Source organism: Choloepus didactylus, chromosome 3, assembly GCF_015220235.1.
Source record: "Choloepus didactylus isolate mChoDid1 chromosome 3, mChoDid1.pri, whole genome shotgun sequence".
Classification (NCBI taxonomy): domain Eukaryota; kingdom Metazoa; phylum Chordata; class Mammalia; order Pilosa; family Megalonychidae; genus Choloepus; species Choloepus didactylus.
In genome coordinates, this window is record NC_051309.1 from 73,067,351 (window position 1) to 73,078,559 (window position 11,209).

Sequence of the window (11,209 nt, forward strand, 5' to 3'; positions counted from 1 at the left end):
GAGTGGCAAAGGTTTCATCACTCAACACAAGCTCTGCATCAGCCCTAGAGAGCACAGCCCCAAAATGGACCAGGTGCAGGGAGGTCTCAGAAAAGAAAATCTTGGGAAAATATGACGACAGAAATAAACATATTGTGGCATTTTGAAAAAGTAGATATATATGTGTATAATATACACATGTATATATCTGTATATTTATATCTAAATCTATAACTACATCTACAGTTGCATGCACATCTGTATCTATCATTTATATCTATATCTTCTTTATGTATAAATACAGAGAAAAGGAGGAAATCATTGTGCTGAAAACTCAAGCATAAAAGAAGTAAAAGAAAAGCTAAAATGTTATATTATTGGAAGCTCAATCATGATGAAATATTTGATTCTGGTTTGAAAAGTATACATATATATATCACCTTAATGATATAATAATTCATTACTTTAGTTTGCAAGAGACAAATAATATAGAATCTGAAAAATTATATGATTTTGTTGACATGTAGCAAAGATTTTCTTTCCATGTTTATGTGATTTTTAAAACAAGTTTTAAATCATGTTTAAATATTAATTAATCTATTCTTTTGGATCTTTCATACTTGTATCTTATATAAGAAAGTTTTCCCTCTCTCCGTTGATAAATGTGTTCTATATATTCTTTTTATTAGAGAGTTTGTGGGTTTACAAAAAACATGGATAAAATACAGGATTTCCATATATCACTGTATTATTAACACTTTGCTTTGGTGTGGTAAATTTGTTACAATTCATGAAAGCACATTTGCATAACTTTACTATTGATTATAGCCCATGGTTTAATTTAGAGTTCACTTGTTTTGTAGTGTGGTTCCATGAATTAAAAAAAAAAAAATTATTCTATTACCATATATACACCCTAAAATTTCCCCTTTAGGCCACATACAAATATATATTTCAGTCTGTTAGTTACATTCACAATATTGTGCTATTATCACCACCGTTTACCAAAATATTTCCATCATTCCAAATAGAAACTTTTTACATTTTAAGCCTTAACTTTGCATTCCCTGTACCCACTCTAACCTCTTGTAAGCTATGTTCTAGTTTCTGACTAGAATATAACTGCTTATATCACATAATCTGATATAATTGCTTATGCTAATTATGTCATAAAGAGATCATAAACTATTTGCCCTTATGTGTTTGGCTTATTTCACTCAATGTGTTGTCTTCAAGTTTCATCCATGTTGTTGCACATATCAGAAATTCACTTTTTTTTATAGCTGATAAATTCCATTGTAGCTATGTACCATGTTTTGTATACCCTTTCATCAGCTGATGGACACTTGAGTTGCTTCCATCTTTTGGCAATTGTGAATAATGCCACTATGAACATCGGTGTGTAAATATATGTTCAAGGCCCTGCTTTCATTTCCTTTGGGTATGTATATAGTAGTGGAATGCTGGGTCATATGGTCATTCTGTAGTTAACTTTCTGATGAATTGCCAAACTTTCTTCCATAAAAGTTGCACCATTTTACATTCCCACCAGCAATGGAGGAGTGTTCCTATTTCTACACATCCTGTACAACCCCTGTAATTTTCCATTTTTGAATAGAAGCCATTTCACTGAGTGTGAAATGGTATCTCATTGTGGTTTTGATCTGCATTTCCCTGATAACTACTGTTAGGCATCTTTTCATGTGCTTTTTAACTCTTGGTATATCTTCTTTGGACATTGGCTATTCAAGTCATTTGACAATTTTTAAATTGTGTTCTTTGTCTTTTTGTGGTTAAGTTGAAGGACTTCCTTATATATTATGGATATTAAACCTTTATTGGATTTGTGGTTTCCAAATATTTTCTTCTATCCATTTTGTTTTACTTTCATGATAAAGTTCTTTGAGGTTTTTAATTTTGATAAAGTCTCATTGATATGATTTTCTTTTGACGTTTGTGCTTGTATGTAAAGTCTAAGAAACCACTGCATAGCACAAATCACCAGAAGATGATTCCCTAGATTTTTGTCTAAGATTTTGGTAGTTCTGACTGTTATATTAGGTCTTTGATCAATTTTAAGTTGATTTTTGCATAAGGTGTGAGGTAAGTTTCTTCTTCCTTTCTTTTGCAAATGGAGGGCCACTTTCAGAACCATTTGCTGAAGAATAAAAAAGTAGTTTGTAGCAATTGAGTGGCTTTTGCCCCCTTGTCAAAAATCAGTTGGCTTTAAATGTGAGGATTGATTTTTGAGCTCTCAATTTTAGTCCATTGGTCTGTTTGTCTGTTCTTGGGCCAGAACCATGCTGATTTGATTACTGTGGCTTTGTAATAAGTTTTAAGATTGGGAAGTCTGAGTCCAATTCATTTTTCTTTTATAAGATGGCTTTGGCTATTTGGGGGCCACTTAAACTTCAGTATAAATTTGATGATTTGCTTCTACATTTCTGCAAAAAAGGTTGTTGGAATTTTGACTGGGAGCATGTTGAATCTATAAATAGTTTAGAGTAGAATTGACTTCTTGTTAATGTTTAGTGTTGCAATCCATGAACATGGAAAGTCCTTGCATTTGTTTAGGTCTTCTTTGATTTCTTTTAGCAATATTTCATAGTTTTCTGTGTACTAGTCCTTAATATACTTGGTGAGATTTATTCCTAGATATTAGATTCTTTTTGTTGCTATTGCAAGTGTAATTTTTTTCTTGATTTCTTATGTTTATTAATTACTTAGGTATAGAAATTTTTTAATGTAAAGTATGAAGTTTTTATTATATTATACTTTACTACTCTTCTTAGGTACAGAACAATAGTTAGATTCAGTTTATTAAAAACAAAACATATTTCATTAAATCATCCCTAATACTTACACTTTCCTTTGTTCACTGGAGATATTGAATTAAATACCTTCTTAGAAATGCCATGTCAACTATCTTTTAAAAGTTTCTAAAATGCATGCTTGCAAATGTTTTGGTCTTACTGGTCTTTTGAAATGGAGCTATGATGATTTGGGATGGGAACAAATCGTCTTGTGACTCCCACTCCATAAGCAAGTAATAATGCTTTCACCTCTAGTCTTCATATTGCTGATTTTTGTTTGAAGTTTATGGGCAAGATTTAGTTCCATAGGTATGAACAGTACGCAGTTCTGACAAGTAACATCAACATCAGGACTAAAAGTCCCAGGAATACAAATCACGCAACAGCTGGCGCAATTACTCTGCATGGCTTAATTTTTTCCAAAACCTGGACAACAGCTATCTAAACCTACTACCTGAAAACTGCAATCTACAAGATGCATAGCTGGTGTAGTTTTATTAAAGTCATTGAAGAAAGTATATGCTTGGCTCCGAAAAAAATTCTTCTATCCATTGAGTTGCCTGGAGGATATTACAATTAGTGACATCTTCACAGTCAATAGAATTGTTGCAATCAGCCTTCCATCCTGTGCAAAAGGATTAACTTGAAAGGCTATAAAAGCTCATGTATGAGGCATGTTTTGGAATTGTAACAAGATGGCATTTATATGATGGTTTTTTGATACGGCATGACAAACCGGAGATTAAATTATCCAAGATGTTCTTCAACACTCTAAAGAGCAGGTCATTATATTTTCCTATACAAGACTTGGTGGTAAAGATACAGCCATCTGATATGAGTAATCAAGTTAAAGGCAAAGAGCAGAAAGTCATATCTCCTCTCCTCTGCCTTACTTCTTGGGTTTCTACTTTGACAGCCTTACAAGAAAGAGTACATGTGTAAAGTCCAGACAAAGATTCCAAAAATCTTTCACCATCTGCTTTCTTGTGTTCGTTATATTTATTCGCTTGTTTCCGGTTAATGTCTTTTCATTAGGCCCAATCCATAGCTAGGCGAGGTCCACTGTTTCTTTTTAGCACGTGTAAAATCCACACAGGCAAGGATTGGGCTATCTTCACGTAATTTTATTTATATTTTCACTGCTTGTCCTTGTGTGCCATAAGTGAAGACTTTCTTACAGTGTAAGGCAGAACGCTGCCATCCAACTGCGGAGGAAAGAAACCACTGACACATTAGGCAGAAGAGGTGCCAGAGCTCCGAGTAGGGCAGGTGGGTGAAGCGGGGAAGGCAGGAGGGGAACCTCGGGAAGAGAGGAGACGCCTGGGGGCCGGGTGGGAGGAGCCCCACCTTTTGTGAGGTACCAGAGTCTCGCGGAGACTAGGGCCCACACTGGCATCATGGATGAGGGTATAGTGCTTTCCCCACTCGGTACCAACCCAACAGCCCCCCCCCCCCCCCATCTCTCCACCTAGCGAATCAAACCTCCCGGGTCAGCTCCCCTACCGATCCCTGGCTAATGCGGGAGCAAACGCCCCGCAGTGCGCCTAGAAACAATTGACTTTTGGATGTTGATCTAGTACCCCACCACTTTGCTGAATTCATTTATTAGCTCTTTTAGAGCTTTATTGTGTTGTTTCAGGATTTTCTGTATCTATGATCATGTCATCTGCAAATAGGGAAAGTATTACTTCTTCCTTTTCAATTTGGATGGATGCCCTCTATATCCTTTTCTTGCCTAATTTATGTGGCTAGAACTTCCAGTACAGTGTTGAATAATAGTGTTGACAGTGGACATCCTTGCCTTACTCCTGATCTCACAGGGAAAGCTTTCAATTTTTACCATTATGCAGGATATTAACTGCAGGTTTTTTTAATATGTGCCCTTTATTAAGGTGAAGAAATTTCATTCTATTCCTAGTGTTCAAAGTGTTTTTTCCAAGAAAGGGTGCTGGATTTTATAAAATGCTTCTCTGCATCAATTGAGAAATTATGTGGCTTTCCCCCCTTCATTCTCTTAATGTGGTGTATTACATTCATTGATTTTCTTATGTTGAACCACCCTTGCATACCAGGAATTAATCCCATTTGATCATGGTGTATAATTCTTTTTGCTGCTGGAGTCAGTTAGTATTTAGTTGAGGATTTTTGCATCTACATTCATAAGAGATATTGCTCTGTCATTTTCTTTTCTTGTGGTATCATTATCTGGCTCTGGTATGAGAGTGATGTTGGCATTATTGAATGAGTTAGGAAGTACTCCCTTCTCTTCAATTTTTTGGAAGTGTTTGAGGAGAATTGGAATGTTTGGTAAATTACCCCCGTGAAGTCATCTGGTCCAGGGCTCCCCCTTTGTTGGGAGGTTTTTGATGGCTGATTCAATCTCTTGACTGGTTATTGATTTCTTGAGAGCATCTATTTCTCCTTGAGCCAGTATATGTAATTTGTATGTTTCTAAAATTTTGTCCATTTCACCTAAATTAACTTTTATTGGTGTACAGTTGTTCATAATACCCTTTAATATTTCTTTTTATTCTACCTGTTCAGTAGTTATGTTCTCTGTTTCCATTTCTGATTTTTGTTATTTTCGCCCTCCTTCTCTTTTTCTTTTTCAGTATGGGTAAAAAAGTTTGTCAATTTTATTGACCTTTTCAAATGTCCAGCTTTCTGTTTTGTTGATTTTATTGTTTTTTGTTCTCTATTTCATTGTTACAGAACAATGGTAATGGTCAAACTTGGTTGTAATTTGCTATAGTGGATGACATGCACTATACCAGAAATGGGCTGGCTTTTAAGAATGGGAATTATTAACTTAAAAACTTACAGTTCTCAGTCTGTGAAAATGTCCAAATCAAGGCATCAACGTGGTGTTTTCTCCCTGAAGAAAGTGAGATCCATCATGGCTGGTCCCTCAGGGAGGTCAATGGCTTGGTTAATGTTTGGTGGACACAGGCTCTGCACATTCTGCATCGCATCACAGATGAGGTACCCTGTGCTACCTGAGGATTGGATTTTTATACAGCTTCAGGGGAGGAGGTCATGTCACTGAGAATAAAGCATAGACAAAGTAATTATTGTACAGATTTCCCACGTTGGCATGCATCTGGGACTTACCAGCTTGTTTGGGGTTTAAGGTATGTCAGGTCATACTGTTTCTGGGTATCTTGTTATTCATATTTGAGACCTAAAATCTCCCCTTGGCTACAGAATGGAAACATTGAAATATTTGCATTCAAACAAGCAAAAGGGGGAAAAGAGGTGGTTAAATGAAAGCTGGGAGATGGCTGCTGATTGTGTCCATGACATTCCCAGCAGATGGCAGAACAGGCAGGAGCTCATGTGTCAGGACCATACTGTGCGAAGAGTAAGAGGGGTTGCTAGTTTGGTGAGGTATCTGAGTCATATCATGTGGAAGGGACATTAAGGAGCATGGAAACAAGGTGGACTTTTGCCCTGAAGAGTTAGGTACTGAAGAGTGACAGATTTTATTAAAAGTTTAATAGCTCACTCTGGTTTTTGGCTGAAGAATTAATTACAGAAAAAGGGCAAATGTGGAAGGATGAAGAGGGGTGTTCTAGTTTGCTAATGCTGCCAGAATGCAAAACACCAGGGATTGATTGGCTTTTATAAAAGGGGGTTTATTTGGTTACACAGTTACAGTCTTAAGGCCATAAAGTGTCCAAGATAACACATCAGCAGTTGGGTACCTTCAGTGGAGGATGGCCAATGGTGTATGGAAAACCTCTGTTAGCTGGGAAGGCATGTGGCTGATGTCTGCTCCAAAGTTCTGGTTTCCAAATGGCTTTCTCCCAGGATGTTCCTCTTTAGGCTGCAGTACCTCAAAAATGTCACTATTAGTTGCATTTGGGGTATTTGTCCTCTCTTAGCTTCTCCAGAGCAAGAGTCTGCTTTCAATGGCCATCTTCAAAATGTCTCTCATCTGCAGCTCCTGTGCTTTCTTCAAAGTGTTCCTTTTGGCTGTAGCAGCTTGCTCCTTCTGTCTGATCTTATATACTGCTCCAGTAATTTAACTCAGACTGACCCTGAATGGGTGGGCCAACACCTCCATGGAAATCATCACCCACAGTTGGGTGGGGTGCATCTCCATGGAAACAATCAAAGAATTACAATGTAATTAACACTGATAGGCCTGCCCACACAAGATTACATCAAAGATAATGGCATTTGGGGGACGTAATACATTCAAACTGGCACAAGGGGTAAGTAAACACTGCAAAGATCCTCTTGAGAGATTACTGATTCAAAGATAACATATGAGTAGGAACCAGTAGGTTTTGAGGCATGCTGACGTGCAGGTGCAGGTTTGAAGGCATGACTGGAAACAATAATCACATTTCATTAATTTGTTTTAGTCACTGAGTATAAGTGTACCATTTTTTTTTAATCAGAAATGACATGGAAATGATGACAGAGGTCAGCATCTATGGATTATGTTCTTATTTCCATTCATGATTAAGTTAAACTCTCCATAAAATAAATATAAATTCATCTCATTAGCCTCTACTTAAACTTATTGTCTTCACAATTTTGCATATAATGCTTGGGTAAACACTACTTATTTTTTTTTCATTTTTTAAATTTTTATTTTGAAATAATTTCAAACATATAGGACAGTTGCAAATGCAATACAAACCCCATACAGAGAACTCCAACCCACCCCCAACCCCAGATACCTCTATCTACCAATTTTACATTTTGCTACCTTTGCAGTACCTTTCTTTCTCTTTCTTTCCTTCCTTCCTTCCTCCCTTACATAACATAAATTATGGAGAGGGAAGATACAATAGTAGATATTAAAAATACTCTAGAAGCATACAACAGCAAATTTGAACAGACAGGAGAAAGAATCAGCAACTAGAAGGAAGGACAATTGAAATCATGCAGTCAGAAGAACAGACAGATAGTGGAATAGAAAAAAATTGAGCAGTGTGTCAGGGATTTGAGTGACAGCATGAAGTGCACAATCATATGAATAATTGGTCTTCCAGGAGAAGAGAAGGGAAAAGGGGTAGAAAGAATATTTGAGAAAATAATGGACAAAAATTCTCCAAATCTTATGAAAGACATAAATACACACATCCAAGAAGTGCATTGTATGCCAAACGAAATAAATACTAATAAACCTACTCTGAGACACAAACTAATTAGAATGTCAAATGCCAAAGATAAACAGAGAATTCTGAAAGCAGCACAAAAAAAGTGATTTGTCAATATATCTTCAGTAAAACTTAGTATTCATTTCATCAGTGAATCTTTAAGTTACTGAAAGAGAAAAAATGCCAACCAAAAAATTCTTAATCAAACAAAACTTCCTTCATATTTAAGGGTCAGCTTAAAATATCCATCTATACACAAACTGAGAGAGTTATTCAACAAAGATTTGCCCTACAAAAAATTACTAAAAGGATTTCTGCATATTGAAAGGAAAAGACAGGATGGAGTGAGTGGCCTGTAGTAGTGTGAAGAAATGAAGGGTAACTAATGGGTAAATAAAAAAGCCAGTAATGCTATATCCTCAATGTACAACTCTACTATTTAATTCATATAAAAATCACATCACAATTGAACAAGAGAAAAGCATATTTCCTGATACCAGATGTACAAAATATAAAGTGGTAAAGAGGGACAAAAAAATGTAAAAAGGGGATACAAAGCAGTATGGAAGTAGAGAATGTCTACACCATTGAAACTATTGTATTATCTTTTCAAATTGGTAGATTATAGATGTAGGTTATGTCATATAAACCCCAAGGTGACAACAAAAAATGAATTTAGAAAATATACAGAAACAGAACTAAGAAAGGGATCAGTCAGATACATCACAAAATATCAACTATACAGAATGGTAAGTTGACATAAATGAAAAGCATGACAAAAAAGAAAATTAATTAATGTAATACACCACATTAGCAAACAGAAAGGGGAAAAAAACATGATCATGTTGATTGATGCAGAAAAAGCATTTGAAAAAATCCAGCATTCTTTCTTTCTTTTTTTTTTTTGATTTTCAAGAATTATTATAAAGTGGAAAGTTGCCAAATAATTGCATAATACATTAGAGTATTTATTTAAAAATAAAACCAATAGCAATTCCTCTGTATAGTTGAATAAAAAGATAGATGATATAGATAGATGAGATAGCTAGCTAGCTAGCTAGCTAGATAGATAGATATAGATCAATCTTTAAGTAACATAATAGTTTTTTTTCTTCACTGGATAAATAACTGAAGGAGATTAGGAGGAGGGTAGAATCTGACATTTTAAAAGTACCTCTGTGATAGATGATTTTATGTTATTTAGTTTAATACTCACAATGATTTTCTGCAATAGAAATTCTTATCCTCACTTTTTTTAAAAAATTCATTTTTACTGAGATATATTCATATACCATGCACTCATACAAAGTGTACATTCAATTGTTCACAGTACCATTATGTAGTTGTGCATTCATCACCAAAATTAAAATTTGAATGTTTTCATTACCACACACACAAAAATAATAAGAATAAAAATTAAAGTAAAAGATAACACTGGTTGCCATTTTTTTTTTTGCCCCCATTTTTCTACTCATCCATCCATACACTGGACAAAGGGGACTGTGGTACACATGGCTTTCCCAATCACATTGTCACCCCTCATAAGTTACATTTTTATACAATCATCGTCAAGATTCATGGGTTCTGGGTTGTAGTTCGATAGTTTCAGGTATTTACTGCTAGCTATTCCAATTCATTAGAACCTAAAAATTGTTGTCTATATTGTGCATAAGAGTGCCCACCAGAGTGACCTCTTGGCTCCTTTTGGAATCTCTCTGCCACTGAAGCTTATTTCACTTCCTTTCACATCCCCCTTTCGGTCAAGAAGATGTTCTCCATCCCATGATGCTGGGTCTAGATTCCACTCTGGGAGTCATATTCCACATTGCCAGGGAGATTTACTCCCCTGGGTGTCAGATCCCTCATAGGGGGAAGGGCAGTGATTTCACCTGCCAAGTTGGCTTAGCTGGAGAGAGAGGGCCACATCTGAGCAACAAATAGGAACTCAGGAGGAGACTCTTAGGCACAACTATAGGCAGGCCTAGCCTCTCCTTTGCAGCAATGATCTTGCAAAGGGCAAGTCCCATGGTAGAGAGCTCATCCCATACAACCACCAGTCCCCTATGTCTGTGAGCACATCAGCAACCATGGAGGTGGGGAAGCCCAACACCCCTGCATTCTCCACCAGTTCTTCAAGGGAGCTATGCATACTTTTTTCATTTTTTTTAAATTAACTTTTTTAAATTAACTGTGTCAAAAAAATTAAAAAAAAATACAATAAAAAATTCAAACAAACCTTAACAAGGCAGTAAAAAAAAAGACAACTAACCTAAAATAACCACTTTACTTCCAACACATTCCTACTCTACCCCAAGAAAATATCCTAATATAGCAACATTTCTTTGAACTTGTTCCTACCATACCTATCAGAAATTAATAAACCATAGTCATTCCTGGACATTCCCAGAACATTAAATTTACCCACGAAAGCTTATCTGTTCTTATTTGGTTATTGTTCCCCCTTCATTAATCGCTCTCTATTGCTAATTCCCTTACATTCCACATTATAAACCATTTATTTTTCAATGTTCACAATAGTGGTAGCATATAATATTTCTCTTTTTCTGCCCAGCTTATTTCACTCAGCATTATTTCTTCAAGGTTCATGCAAGTTGTCGTATGTTTCATGATATCGTTCCTTCTTACCACTGCATAGTATTCCATCATGTGTATATATCACAGTTTATTTATTCCCTCATCTGTTGAAGTTTCCATCACTTGGCAATTGTGAATAATGCTGCTGTGAACATTGGTGTGCAGATATCTGTTCATGTCACTGCTTTCAGATCTTCCGGTTATATACTGAGAAGTGCGATTGCTGGATTGAAGGATAACTATATCTAGTTCTCTAAGGAACTGCCAGACTGACTTCCAGAGTGGCTGAACCATTATACAGTCCCACCAACAATGAATAAGAGTTCCAATTTCTCCACATCCTCTCCAGCATTTGTAGTTTCCTATTTGTTTAATGGCAGCCATTCTAATTGGTGTGAGATGTTATCTCATTGTGGTCTTAACTTGCATCTCTCAAATAGTGAAGCTGAATATTTTTTCTTGTGTTTCCTGGCCATTTGTATTTCCTCTTCAGAGAACTGTCTTTTCATATCTTTTGACCATTTTATAATTGGGCTGTCTGTACTACTGTCATTCAGTTGTAGGATTTCTTTATATATGCAAGATATCAGTCCTTTGTCAGATACATGGTTTCCAAAAATTTTTCCCATTGAGTTGGCTGCCTCCTCACCTTTTTGACAAATTCCTTTGAGTTGCAGAAACGTCTAAGCTTGAGGAGTTCCCATTTAT

General features: G+C 36.0%; 1 pseudogene; it reads right to left on the reverse strand.

Annotated features, from left to right (window-relative positions):
• Positions 1 to 3,076: 3,076 nt before the first annotated feature.
• On the reverse strand, positions 3,077 to 4,188 carry LOC119529477 (annotated as a pseudogene).
• Positions 4,189 to 11,209: the final 7,021 nt, after the last annotated feature.